We start from the raw sequence: 15,310 nt of genomic DNA, 5'->3' as shown, positions 1-15,310 counted from the left end.
GGGAAGTGGTGGGACATGGGCCAGGAAGAGGCGCAGAGGGTACTTCAACATGGCAATGCTTGGTTCCAGGTGACCATACCACCCAGTTTGCCCAGAGCTGTTGAATTCACATCTGTAATCCCAGCATAACTATCAACAGCAACCCATTCTCTCTTAAAAGTATCCCAATTTGGATACTAAGTTCTATGGCCACCCTTTAAGAACATTCCAAGTAATTATAGAAAAGTACTACTCTATATTTTCCTGTATGTTTGAAATATTTTATAGTAAAAATATTTTAAAGTTATTATGTATACAGACTACAGCTGCCAAAGCCCCTTACTTTGATATCCCAACCATGAACCCTCTAGACTCTAGAGTCTAGAGCACCTTCTCCACACAACACGTGTAAGGATGAAATGAGATCAGTCCTATACAGCACTCGCTCATCAGTGACCTGCACTGCATAAATGAGCTACCAGTAAGGTGACGTTTCTTTATATTAACAAATTCCTGTTAAGTAATTTACATATATTTTTATTTTAATTTTTTATGTAGGTGAGACATTTGTATGGCTAAAAATTCAAAAAATACAAAATGAAAAGTATTCCACCCCAGTCCCTGTTGATCTCCCTAGAGGAAACTAAATGTTACAGAATATCCTATGCTTATCAGAACAAGGAGAGTGTGTGTGTGTGTGTGTGTGTGTGTGTGTGTGTGTGTGACCTCATTTGCAGCTTATAAAGACTCTTTGAAAAGCTTTATTATTTCTTCCACTTCACGTGATACAATTGAGGCCTGGAGAGATTAAGTGACTTGCCCAAGGTCACATAGCTAGTTATTAGCAAATTTTGGATTCAAATATCTTAACTATGGCATGTATTATCTGAATTAAAGAATAAGAATTAACTTAATTGAAGGCATAGTTTAAGCATCAAAGAAACAGGCTCATTTGGAAAGTTCTCTCGTTCAAAAAAATCTCTCCTTTTCATAAGAAATTCTACCATTTCAGATTTTTACTTAAGAGTTTAGAGTGATCTGGAGAGAAACCAAGATGGCGGCATAGGTAAACACCTAAATTGCTCCTCGCACAACAATTTCAAAACTACAACTAAAAGACAAAACGAACATCATCCAGAACCATAGGAAAGCTGGCTGAGTGGAAATTCTACAACTAGAAGGAAAGAGGAAAGCACATGGAGAATCAGAGGAGCTGCAAAAGGGTGAGGTACGGAGACATGCACGTGGGCGACTGAGTGCCTGGCTGGCTTTCTCTAGCAGGAAGGAGACAAAAGCTCCCGACTGCACTGAACCCCAGTTCCGACTGCACTGAACCCCAGTTCCAGGTGAGACCCTGGGGACCCAGGCTTATACGGGGGGAATCTGGACTGTCAGGCAGAAACTCAGGGGAGCCGCGAAAGGCAGAGGCCTGGAGGCACACGCGAGAGTGCTCGAAAAGAGGACTGACTGCTGAATGTGCCGCTGGCTTTCTCTAGCGGGTGGGAAACAGAAACTCCCCACTGCGCTGAACTCCAGTTCCAGGTGAGAATCTGGGAATCCAGATTCATTGGGGGAGAAACTGGACTGTCTGGCAGCGGGGGAAACTCGAGGGCAGCTTACTCTCAGAAGTGCTTGCAGCGATTACTGAGGGACACTGAGACCCAGGGGCCTCATAGGGCAGGGCTGACGGGAAGCCAAGACTGTCTGCTCAGCCCTGAGACTCCGCCCTATCCAAGCTGAGCACAGAGGCTTTTGCAATTTTGCAAGTCTGGTCTCATAAGGCTGTCTCCGGCACAGAAGTTCTCCCGGCGTAGACACAGCTGATCTTCACAGCCAATTGGCCTGGTGGTCAATTCCTCCCAGCGATACCAACAACAATCAAGACTTAACTACAACAAGGCTGTACACACAGTCCACAAAGCGGTGCACAAAGAGTGTCCACCTCAGGTAAATGGGGAGGCCGAGCCACTGGGCCGTATAGGACACCTAGCACACAAAGCTACCCTACCAACTCAGGGAAGCAGTGAAAATGCAGAGACAAAGAAACAGGTCACAAATGAAAGAAATGGAGGAAAACAAATGACTGGATATAGAGTTCAAAACCACGGTTATAAGGTTTTTCAAGAATTTCCTAGAAAAGGCCGATAAATTTAGTGAGACCCTCAAGGATATGAAAAAGGACCAATTAGAAATTAAACATACACTGACTGAAATAAAAAATATTATACAGAGACCCAACAGCAGACTAGAGGAACGCAAGAATCAAGTCAAAGATTTGAAATACAAAGAAGCAAAAAACACTCAACCGGAAAAGCAAAAAGAAAAAAAGAATCCAAAAATGTGAAGATAGTGTAAGAAGCCTCTGGGACAACTTCAAGCGTACCAACATCAGAATAATGGGGGTGCCAGAAGAAGAGAGAGAGCAAGATACTGAAAACCTATTTGAAGAAATAATGACAGAAAACTTCCCCCACCTGATATAAGAAATAGACTTACAAGTCCAGGAAGTGCACAGAACCCCAAACAAAAGGAACCCAAAGAGGACCACACCAAGACACATCATAATTAAAATGCCAAGAGCAAAAGACAAAGAGAGAATATTAAAAGCAGCAAGAGGAAAACAGTTAGTTACCTACAAGGGAACACCCATACGATTGTCAGCTGATTTTTCAACAGAAACTATGCAGGCCAGATGGGAGTGGCAAGAAATATTCAAAGTGATGAATAGCAAGAACCTACAACCAAGATTACTCTACCCAGCAAAGCTATCATTCAGAATTGAAGGTCAGATAAAGAGCTTCACAGATAAGAAAAAGCTAAAGGAGTTCATCAACACCAAACCAGTATTATATGAAATGCTGAAAGGTATTCTTTAAGAAGAGGAAGAAGAAGAAAAAAGTAAAGGTAAAAATTATGAACAACAAATACATATCTATCAACAAGTGAATCTAAAAATCAAGTGAATAAAAAATCTGATGAACAGAATAAACTGGTGAATATAATAGAATCAGGGGCATAGAAAGCAAGTGGACTGAAAATTCTCAGGGGGAAAAGGGTGTGGGGGGTGCGGGAAGAGAATGGACAAAAATCGTATACCTATAGATGTGGACAGTGGGGGGGAGGTAAGGGCAGAGGGTGGGGTGGGAACCGGGTGGAGGGGAGCTATGGGGGGAAAAAAGAGGAACAACTGTAATAATCTGAACAATAAAGATTTATTTAATTTAAAAAAATAAAATTAAAATTAAAAAACAAAAAGTTTAGAGTGATCTGCTCTTATCCTAGAGCTCCCTAATTAAAATAGAAATCTTGGAAGGCTAACTATATCCTAACACTGTGAAATCATGGGCTCCTCTTCCACAGGCCAGGCACTGAGGAAAGGGTCCGAGAGGGTGCCCAGGGAGCATCCTTAAGGAATGGGAATAAGAAACTGAAAGGCAAGATAGCATATGAGAAAGAAAACCTACCTCATGGCTTCCCCTTGAACCTGCCCTAACTCTGTTCTCTTAGGTTCAGCCACTGATTTGTGATCAGATCTATGATGGATTTTTTCCAACCAATCTAAGTTGTTTTTAAAGTGATAATGAAGCCTGGCCAGCATGGCTCAGTGGTTCAGTGTCGACCTATGAACCGTGACCTTTTGGTTCATTTCCCGGTCAGGGCACATGCCCAGTTGCCAGCTTGATCCCCAGTAGGGGGTGTGCAGGAGGCAGCTGATCAATGATTCTCTCTCATCACTGATGTTTCTATCTCTCTCTCTCTCTTTCCCTTCCTCTCTGAAATCAATAAAAAAAATATTTTTTAAATTATGATGAATATTGATTTGGTCTCTTCATCCAACATTCCAACCTGGGTCTTATTTCAACCAAGGGCACAATTGCCAAGCAGAGTGTGGGTGGCTAATTCTCCCCCATGAGAATCGGAAGATTCTGAGTTAACCAATATCACCCACCTAAACACCTGCTAGTTTGTATGCTTAGTCCTGAGCAGCACTCCCCCTCCCCCAGCCTCAAGTTCTTGATATAGCAAAGCTAGCTCTCCCCCAGGAAAGCCCCAGGCATCCTGGGGCAAAAACAAACAAACAAAACAAACAAACAAACCAAATGTGAACTCAGGAACAATTAGCCAAAGTGTGTTTCTATCTGAAAAGGATGATTAGAGCTTCCTACAGGTAGCAATGAAGCCAATCCACAGGACCCATAGGAAGCTTACTCCCAACAAACACAAATTACAAGATGGAGGGAAAGGAGAAGTCACCTTACCTTGGGAAGCACAAGTGATTGGCTCAATATGGTAAAAATATTTGTTCCTGAGCCAAATATTTGCCTGATAATTTGGATACTGTTTGCACAACCAGAAAAATCAGTCATCCATTAGGAAAATGTGTTGCTAAAATCAATGGCTTCTAAATAAAGTACTGAAGTCCATGACATAACCTCATGTTTCTCCAGTTTTCTCATTCTTCCCATAGGTTTTCCATTGCACAAAGCCCACCATTAACAACCCTCCCTGCTGAAATCTAGCTCTCCAAGGAAGAGTATCCAGAAACAGAAAACACAGATAGGGGAGGCTCTTCCTGCTAGAACTGCTGCTTTAGTTTAACTTGAAAAAAGCCCACACCCAGTTACTAATAAAAAACATCTGAACCATCAGGTCTTCCCACAAGCAAGTGGTGCTGATGCTTCCTGCTTGCTCCATTCTACATGAAATGCACAGATAGCAAGAGGAGAAATGAGCCTGCCAGGAGAGCAACATTCCACCAATCCTGATTTAGCAAGACATTTCCATATCAAATGTCCAACCAGCTGCAATTCCTCCACTGCTTTTGTGCAAAGTTCTAACTCATCTTGCTGAATTTCCTGATTTAAAAGTCTAATTCCTTTCACCAAAAGTGTGGCAGAAGGAAATAGGTATACCACCCTCTCCTGCCAGATCTCCCGAGACCAAAGCTCCTGCATTTGCAATCTGTAAAAACTGGTCCCAGTATGCTATGCAGGGGGTACCAATCCAATGTTCTCCTTTTATTAGTGCCACAAAAACTTGGCTGATGACAATGGAGGAAAAACAAGTTTATCAATTACATCAGCTACTAAGCTTACTCCTCCAATAAAATAAAAGCCTAATGTCCCTTATTCTTTTGAAATAAAAAATGCAAATTAAAAAGGAGTCACAGTTTTTAAACGTGACACACTTTCTCTAAGCAGTGAGCTACTTACAGATGCAGTGTTTACATGGCATAATCTTCCTAGAGCCAGGGTTATAAGGCTCAGCTGTCGTTCTGTGTTTAGGACTAGGGAAAAGGTAACCAGGCCTGCCAGGGGACAGTGACTTAGGGAAGGAGCCCACGAGAGAAAAGTAAGTAATCCCATTTGTTGATTATACAAACAATACACTTACATGCATACATACTACAATCCTTTCCTACATGTTATTAGCCCATAATGGCCTCTCCTAGCTAATATTTAAGGCAAATCTTTCCTCCTTTTCCTGCACCTTTCTGGGCTTCCTTTTATTACTTCCTTTATATATAAATGATCAACTCACTTTCTGTAATTTGTAGTCTACTACCCCAATTTCTCCTACACTGTCTATTTACACCATTGGCTACCACAGCTGCTAGGCATCCTCAAGCCCTCCGTTACCCTCTTACACTTGAACATAGACATTTCCAGTGGGCATCACCACATCATCCGTACTGCTTTATTAATTTTTTATTGCACGTAAGAGAAATCTCAGGCGCGCAAACTAGAAGGAGACAGTAGGAAGAAAGTATCATATGAAGAAAGTTTATTCTACTAGTCACAAGGAACCATCCTTTTAACATCAAATCATCCTCTGAATGCACTTACAGTACCAAATGGAAGTGCGCACGAGGAAAATGGTCCAACAGCACCACTTACAGTAAGAGCTGTTAAGTGCAACCGAGCTGGTTTGTATGAGTAAAGAAAAGCAAGCTGGGGACCTGGCTCATCAGAAAGACTGACCTCCCCCAGTCTCTGCAGAAAGATTATGCTGGTGACAGGAAGCCAGTGCAATCATTTTGTCATCACATGAATGGAACACACGGATTCCAGCAACTCCTGGGCAGGAAATGTTAATATCAGGCTCTGCTACAGGATAAGGAGTAACTCCCAATTGAGATAACTGATTTTCATCAGAGGCTCCTGGTGCCTGGAAAGACAGACCAGGAAATCCTGCATTATATCTGGTGCATAGAACTAAAGCATTTATCCCTTTGTAATCAAGGCTTCCCTCCCCCAACCCTCCCACACACACCACCAACTCAAATAAATCCAGACTCTGGAACTGCCTCTTCTAACTTCTAACACTTGCTTTCGGAGTTTCCAGGTCAAAAAGAAATACAGCACAAAAACACTTTCTCCTTAGGGATTATACACAAATTCCATCAGTCTGTTTCTTTTCCACATCAAGCAACAAAGCCATCAGACCTCCATCCTCCCTTTGGCTCCTTCTTGGTTAAGTAAGATCAATCTTAGACCTCTGTCTCCAGATGGCAGGTTACAAGCGAGGGAGGCTTGGCTAGGAAGGTCCTCTCCATGCCTCTGCATTCAAGCAAGCCAAAGTGGACAGGCACAAACAATTATGGCTGCATTGCAGTTCCACAAACCTCACAGTTAAGAATGGGAAGTGTGTGTTTGTCCATTCCTATATGTGTGTTGGTGGCAGAGAGTTAAGTTATACTTTTCATTGGCTACATTATTTAAGTTCATCAAACACTGACTACCTTCACTCTGGCTGGGTAGACCTAATTCAGGACATATTCTCAATAGCCTTAACCTCCTCAAAGCAAAGAAAAGAATCAGATTATTATTAAGTTCAAACAAAGTCTTGTTTTATTTTATTTTTAACGTGCCTATTTCTCTGTAAACCTTGGTTCGGCAAAGATATTATTATAAAATGCAATTCTTACATTTCAGTGTCTAACTACACCTTTAATAAGTGTCCTCCCCCCAGTCTTCCCCATATACTCTCCATTAGATGACCTTCTCAACTTTAAAATCATAGGTATCAAAATGCTCTGCCTAAAGAGAGCCTAGTGACTGCCCAATCCTGTGATTTGATGAGTGAGGGCATTTAAGCCCAGAGAAGGGTAAGTCATTTGTTCCCAATGTCGTAAAGAAATGAGGGAAAATGACCAGTTGGCAGTTCCCATTTATGTTCAAGGACAGGGGCCCAGGATCACAGGTATCACTGAATTGTGCTGTGTTCCTGACTCTTTATTTAGGAATTTTATTTTGAATCAGAGTCAGTGACTTCTTTTTCACACTCATTGAGCTCTGTCCTCATGGGCTGTCACAAGGCATCCCGGTAGCATAGGACATAAAGACCATTTAGCTAGTTCAAGAAATTAACCCAGGCAGGCGAACCAGCTCCTTTCCTTATGTCCAGTAAACATGCTCTATCCAGGAGAAGTTGCCAGAATTGGGACTTTCCTTCACCCTGATTTTGACCTGTGTATGAATGAATTACTGTGTTAAGACAGCTTTCCTGGCTGTTTAGTGAGCAAGACTTTTTTTTTTTTCTCATTTTTATAGTGAAATATTAAATGAAAAGTGCAGACATTTATTTCATGACCTCTTATCCTCTTTATAATTTTCTTGTGGACATAATGAGTTTCTGTCTCTCTCCCCAGTGACCAAAAGAGTAACTAGTGCAAAGCAGGCACTCAATAAATATTTTTTGAATAATGATTCCTGCAACCCAGTACATAAGTTTTGCAGAATGCTTACCCCATAAATGATCTAACATATAGTCTCACTCAGCCAATCAAAATCAAGGGTTGCTTTTTTTCAGCTCTCATAGTCCTTTTTGCAACTGCCTTCTCAGCATTTCCAAAACTTGAGTCATCCTATCTTCATAATTTTTCTCTGTCATATACTTCTATTATTTAAATGGGCTTACTCCTAAAAGCCAGCTTTATCACTGCTATCTATCAAAGGCCACAACACTTGCTCTAAGTAAAGTACTCCTAACAATAAATTCACAGCTATTAACATTTTTAAATGTTTATCCACAGAAAGATAACCATGACCCCCCAGCTAATGCTCTTTCCTCTGCTCCCAGGTCCTTGTTTCTCCAAGTACGGTTGGCAATCTAGAAGTATCAGTGTGCCCTGGAGGCTTCCAAAAATGCAGAAGCTCGGCCCCACCCCAGGTCTACTCATTCAGATTCTGCATTTTAACAAGATTCCAGTTGATTCGGGTGCACATTAAAGTTTGAGAAGCCCTGGTCTAGATCAATAGTTCTCTAAAGAGAGCCAGTTAAGTTGATGGGTAAGGGAACTGAAGCCCAGAGGAGGGTAAGTCATTTGTTCTCAGTCCATGAGAACCATCTGAGGAGAAATAAGAAATGCTGATGCCTGGGCTCTGCCTCCCAGGGATTCCAATGTAAGTATCTGGGGTTTGGCTTAGGTAATTTAGTCCTAATAAAAAGATGGCAGGTTACAAGTGAGGAAAGTCTGTACAGCCACATTAAAACATAGGGGTCTAGATCAGTGATCCTAGAACTTTGAGGGCTTGATCCTAGAACCACCTGGAGGGCTTGTTAAACCACAGATAGTCTGTCCCCACTCCCAGAGATTCTGGTTCAGGAGATCCCCATGGAGCCTGAGATTTTGCACTTGTAACAAGTTCCATGCTAATGCTGCTGTGGCCAGGACCACATTTAGAGAATCCCTGCTAGCTAGATGGACCATACAAGATCAACACTCAGCTCTTTCCAAGAACTTTTCTAGCCCCATATACAAGCTGTAGTTGAAGCAAACATCTTAAGGGTAAAAAATGTTTAACTATAAAATGTTAAGGTACACAATGCCCAGGTGTTTGGGGGGGGGGGGTAGGGGGTTGTCTCTCCTGTGTAGAATCTAAGGGGTGGGGAACTCGAATCCCTCTCTCCTCAGGAAAAGCCTCCGTACTTTTGAGATCCCTCCTGTTTGTGGATCGTAGCTACTGGGATGTAGGTCACCCCTGGCCCCAGCACCCCTACATCCCCTATGCAAGAGGATATCCCTGCCTCTCCTTCCATCTCCATGCAATCTTTTATCCTTTGTTGTGTAGGCTCTGATCACCTGCTTTTCAGATCCCTTTTAGAGGGAATTGTCCCATATATAGTTGTAGATTTGTTAAGGAGGAGGTGAGTTAAGGTCCTTCCTATCCTGCCATCATGAACCAAAAAAATAAAAGTAAAGTATTTCATCTGTGCTCTCATATAATCATATTTCTCTCACCATAAAAATGTTCCCAGATTGCTTGTTTTCGTTCTCATAAAATAACTTTTCCACCAGAACGAGGTCTAAATATAAGTTGTAAAAATATCCTGGGATACAGCCCTGGCAGAGCCCTGAGGGAGTCAGGCTCAGGTCCCGCCCAGGTGGGCAGGTGGCAGTCAGCATCGTGTGACTCCCCTGGAGTTATAAAGCAGGTGGTGTCCTGATTCTGACATGTGGCTGAAACCACAGCTTCTTTGTTTTCCCCTCAGGAAGCCCCTATCCAAAACTGCTCTGAGGAATTCCCTGAAACCCATGTTACCACGAGGACCACATGTTTGCCTGCAAGTTCTTTGCCTTTGCATCAGATTGATTATATGGCAACAAAGAAAACACAACCTAAAAGATTTCTCTTTTTAAAAATCATATCCAAGTCATAGCACATTATCATTATCAGTCTGTGCATAGCCCCTCTCTTATTATATTTTTACTAGAGACCCGATGCACAAAATTCGTGTAAGGGCCTTGGCCCCGGCCCCCGCCTGCCACCGCCACTGCCTGGGCCTCTGCCACCTCTGCCGTGGCCCCCGCCCACTGCAGCTTTGTCTGGAAGGATGTCCGGAAGGACATCTGGTCTAATTAGTATATTATGCTTTTATTATTATAGATTTTTTCTCTCTTATCTCTGATCCTCACACTGATGCCCCCTACCTCTTAGGCAACCTCTCTAGTAAATATACACAAATCTCTATGAGTTTGGTGTGTGTATGTTTGGTGTGGGCTGTTTGGTGTGTGTATGTGGCTTTAGATTACATAATGGCATCATAAATCCTTATTTTTCTCATTGTTGCACTCAACATTGTTTTTAAGACCTATCAATGTTGTATTTTGTCCACCTAAGATGCAACCCCCACATTCTGATTATTGAGAAGTCATCTTACACATCTATTTCTCATGCTGAAATCAGCATGCTTTTGAGTCAGAGTATTTCAAACTAAACAAAACTGTTTTCTGGGGTTAATCTGACGGCAGATGCATTTATCCCTCTTTTAGGACTATAACTAATTCCTTTCCGTTCCATGTGGTTGTGCTGGCTAGCTGGCATCGCAGGTGTCTTCTTTAAAAAGAAAAAGATTTTGTCGTTTGGTTTCCCGGCAATCTCCACACACATACTGTGTGTGTGTGTGTGTGTGTGTGTGTGTGTGTGTGTGTGTGTGTGTGTGGTGTGTGTTTTGTGGGCTTTTTTGTTTTTTTTCATGAAGTTCACACCAAAAGGCACAGATGGATTCCTCCAAGAGAAAAGTCTCACTTTCATCTATGTCTTATCCTTGCTTAAACAAGATCATTCCCACCTATGGAAAAGTATTTTTTTCAAAATAAGAAAAATTACCTCAATCTTGGATTACAGGTTTCAGATCAAAATGAAAAAAGAAAAAGTCAAATTGCTTATCAGAAAGTGTCCTATTTTAGTCTTTCTTACTCCTTTTGCAAATGTAAGTAATAAATCCAAAACCAAATTCCCTCTCCCGAAAGGTGAACTCCCACCATCACCATGAGGAGGAAATTGGCTCATATAATAACACAATTAAAATTTATAATTTCCACATGTACATGAGCAATAAAAAAAAAATGCTTCTTTGGGCCTGTTTCCAGCCCAATCCTTCAAAATATGTGAAACCATATATATTAATCAAATGTACCCCATAAAGTGACACAAGATACCAAGATTTAAAAATATAATCCTTTCTAGGCCACAAGATTCTGGGATATGCCCTTCAAAAATGTGTAGTAATAAAATGTTAAAAATAACCACTGTCTATTACGTGTTATAATGTGCCAGGCATTATACTAAGCATTAGTCATGTGTTTTTCCATTTAATCCTCACAAGCCTATAACACATTCCTTATCCCCGTTTTAAAGATGAAAGATCTTAAGACTCAGAGATGAAATAAGAGGAAAAATTTAATCCCATTATGCAAGATTAGCTCATTCCCCTAAGCCAAAAAATACTCTCCTATCTCCCTTCTCCTACAGAAACGCTCTTTAACTTGTTTCTCCCTCAAGAGCCCAGCCTCCTGACTTCAGTCAACATCTGGAATTCTCTGCCTGTGCTGACCTCCTCCGTCTGCTCTCCTCCCTTCTCCCCTAAACTCCTTACAGTCTGGGTGCCTCTCACAGCAGTGACGCACACAGCCATTTCCTTGGTCCATAACCAACTCAAACTTTGAATAGCCTTGAACCCTTGGCTGCCACTCCTCCTCCTCTAAATCCTCTCCTGCCTTGATTTCTCTAGCACTAGATGCTTCCAATCTCTTTGGTCTCTTTCCGTGTATCCCTGCCAATTCCTCTTCCTTTGCTGCCCTGACACATCCAGGCACAGCACAGCTCCTGCCAGCACAGCTCCTGCCTCAGACTCTCCTCAGTTCCAGCATTGCCCCAGACCTGAGCCTGCTGTGTTCCCTTCCTCCCGTGGATCCTCAGCTCCTGCCACCAGTGGTTATCACCGGTGCCTGACGATGCTGCAGACTCTGCCTGCTGCATGATTGATTTCCCAATGTTGCCCATTGATTGCTGTGTGAACCTGGGCCTCAGTTTCCTCCTGTGTAAAACAAGAAGCATGAATTCCATTATCTCTAGCATCCTTCCCAGGCTGCCATTCTTGCATTGTTAGTTCCTCTCCACAAACAGAACTCAAAACTCTTCCACCCGGCCTTGGGGGACCTCCACCTGATGCCCTCAGGCTTCCCTCTCTGCCCCTTGACCCCACGAAATACTCTATTCCCCTCGGCCTTTCCCTGAAACAGACCTGGAGATGCTTCTGTGCCAGCGACACCCCTCCTTCATCTCCAGCATCTGCCTTCCAAAGTCCTGAGTCCCATCCCGAAATCTTCAATCCGCCAGGCAGCTGTCTCGTTAAAACCACTCCCCTCCCACTGCCCCTGAGCAGGGCCGCTGAGTGTGCACATGCCGGGCATCCACCTGGGAAACGCTGAAGGCAGAGAGTCTCCAACCTGCCACCAGACAGCTTAGGTTTGGATTGTGTAGGGCAGGGGTCCTCAAACTCCGGCCCGCAGGCCACATGCGGCCCGCCGAGGACATTTATCCGGCCCGCTGGGTGTTTTTGCCGCCGTTGCCTGTCCTGCTTAACAGCTGACTTAGCAGTGTGCATAGGAATGTGTTCATAGTGTTTTTTTTTAAACTATAGTCCAGCCCTCCAACGGTCTGAGGGACAGTGAACTGGCCCCCTGTTTAAAAAGTTTGAGGACCCCTGGTGTAGAGCAAGCATGTCAAACTCGCGGCCCACAACGAATATTTCTGTGGCCCAGCCAATATAACGGTAAGAAACGTTTTCAGCCGAAACCAGTTTGGCTCAGTGGATAGAGCGTCGGTCTTCGGACTGAAAGGTCCCAGGTTCGATTCCAGTCGGGGGCATCAGCCTTGGTTGCGGGCACATCCCCGGTGGGGGTCTGGGAGGCGGCTGATCGATGTTTCTGACTCTCTATCCCTCTCCCTTCCTCTCTGTGAAAAATCAATAAAATATATAAAAAAGTAAACGTTTTCATAAAAATTTAGTAACTTAATTTTTACAATATCCTGTTATAATTAGTAACAAACCACAACATTCGCTAATGACTGATTACTGTAGTCGTGTTGCATTCATTTCCCTTCTCTCCACTAATACTAGCAGCGAATGTTTTAGCAGCTGACTGCCACGTCATTAGTCTTGGACTGACGTGTTCGGTGTGTGCAACAGGAAATATTTCGCTTTCGGAGAACGAGAAAAATAGGTTTATTTGCGTTACGCTTATTAATTTTGTGCAGTTATTCAGTGTCTGGTCAGTTAATGTTCAAAAAAGATATTAATTTTTATTAAAATGTTCTATTATTTTATGTTAACGATGACTCATTTATTCCGGCCCTTTGTATTCCGCATGTCTCTCTCGAAATAAACCTACGTTTCTAGGAAAAGTGAAGCTTTTGTTTTTTATCGGCCCACATGAACTTACACCTTGTTTTATTTGGCCCGTGCCAGCCTTTGGGTTTGACACGCTTGCTGTAGATCGCGGCCCCCCCCTTTACCTGCGGGAGACACGATCCTGGACCCCCAGGGGATGCCTGAAACCAGGGAGGGTACCAACCCCGGTGTGTACTGTTCTCCCTGCACACACGTGCCTAGGATAAGGTTTACTTTCTAAATGAGGCACAGTAAGACGTTAACCACAACTAGTAAACAACAGAACAGAACAATTACCACAATATACTGTGCATGAGCCCCCTCCCTCTCACCTTACTGCGCTGTCCTCACCCTTCCTGCGAGGCTGTGAGACGACGACACAGGCCCGCGTGAGGAGGTGAAGGGAGGTGAGTGATGCAGGCGCTGTGCGGTGGCATTAGGCTGCCATTAACCTTCTGACTCTAGTGACAAGCACTTCATGGCGTCTCTCTGTGAACACAAGCAGGCCGGGCGGCACCAAGTCTGCCCGGCAACCAAGACGGCGGCTGCCAAGTGACCCGGCGGGAGCGTGTGCAGCGTGACTGCGCGGGACCAAGGAGGGTTCTCGTCCCAGGCGGCGCGGAGCCGGACATCGTGAGACTTCATCCCGCTGCTGCTCCAAACGGTGCCGATGTAAAACTTTGACTTGTTACCCGAGCAGCTGCCGCCAAGTCCGGATCCAACGCTGCGCGCCACCGACGCCCACCCACCGTGCATTCTCGGTTCCTTGTGGTTCTAAGTCCAGTATGGCAGTCTCCAGGGTCAGCTGATGGTGAATCTTCTTAAGGAAGAACAAAGCCCCCAGAATAAGATGACAGTCGTTGGGGTGGGTGCCGTTGACATGGCTGGTGCCATCGGTATCTTTAATGAGGGACTTGGCAGATGAACTTGCTCTTGTTGGTGTCATGGAAGGCAAAGTGAAGGGAGAGATGATGGATCTCCGACATGGCAGCCTTTTCCTTAGAACACCAAAAGTTGTCTCTGGCAAAAACTATAGCAAACGCCACGCTGGTTGATATCACAGCTGGGCACATCCACAAGAAGGAGAAAGCCACCTTCATTTGGTCCAGGGTAACGTGAGCATCTTTAAATTCATCATTCCTAAAGTTGTATACTACAGGCCCAACTGAAAATTGCTGCTTGTTTCCAATCCAGTGGCTATCTTGACCTACGTGGCTTGGAAGTTAAGCGGCTATCCAAAAAACCATGTTATTGGAAGTGGTTGCAATCTGAATTCAGCTGGGTTCCCTTACCTAATGGGGGAGAGGCTGGGAGTTCAACCATTAAGCTGTCATGGGTGGGTCCTTGGGGAGCATGGAGACTCTAGTGTGCCTGTATGGAGTGCAGTGAATTGTTCTGGTGTCTCCCTAAAGAATCTGCACCCTGATTTAGGCACGGATGCAGATAAGGAACAGTGGAAACAAGTCCACAAACAGGTGGTTTGACAGTGCTTATGAGATGATCAAAAGCTACATATCCTGGGCCACTGGTCTCCCTGTGGCAGATTTAGCAGAAAGTATGATGAAGAATCTTAGGCGCGTGCATCCAATTTCCACCATGATTAAGGGTCTCTATGGAATAAAAGAAGATGTCTTCCTTAGTGTCCCTTGCATCTTGGGACAGAATGGAATCTCAGATGTTGTGAAGGTGACTCTGACACCTGAGGAAGAGGCCCGTTTGAAGAAGAGTGCAGACACACTTTGGGGAATCCAGAAAGAGCTGCAGTTTTAAAGTCTTCTAATGCCATATGACCTCACTGTCTAGGCTACAGATGGATTTTAGTTGGAGATTGTGCATATTGTCCTTTTTATCTGATCTGTGACTAAGAATATCAGTTTCCTAAAGATAGAAATAGTAATGGTTCATAAAACCCAGGATCTCATCCTGATGCCAGATGCTACTTATCTTGCATAGTTCTGCACTGGTTAGTGTGAAATAGTTCCCCCTCCTCAAAGGCACCACTGCCAATGCTGCACATACTACAGTTGCCCTTCAGACTAGATGTGTGTTCACTGTGTGTTATATAAATTGTGGCTCCTTTACTCTACATGCCTAGCCCAACTTCCCCCCCCCCCTCAAATTAATCACATCCTGGGATCTAATGTAAATCCAA

The 15,310-nt window shown here is 43.7% G+C and overlaps 1 pseudogene; it reads left to right on the top strand.

Annotated features, from left to right (window-relative positions):
- The first annotated feature begins 13,954 nt into the window (after positions 1–13,954).
- LOC103289203 (L-lactate dehydrogenase A chain-like) lies at positions 13,955–15,071 on the top strand (annotated as a pseudogene).
- Positions 15,072–15,310: the final 239 nt, after the last annotated feature.

This window comes from Eptesicus fuscus, chromosome 15 (genome assembly GCF_027574615.1).
Source record: "Eptesicus fuscus isolate TK198812 chromosome 15, DD_ASM_mEF_20220401, whole genome shotgun sequence".
Classification (NCBI taxonomy): domain Eukaryota; kingdom Metazoa; phylum Chordata; class Mammalia; order Chiroptera; family Vespertilionidae; genus Eptesicus; species Eptesicus fuscus.
The sequence above is the reverse complement of the archived record's forward strand: the minus strand, read 5'-3'. Positions and strand labels throughout refer to the sequence as shown.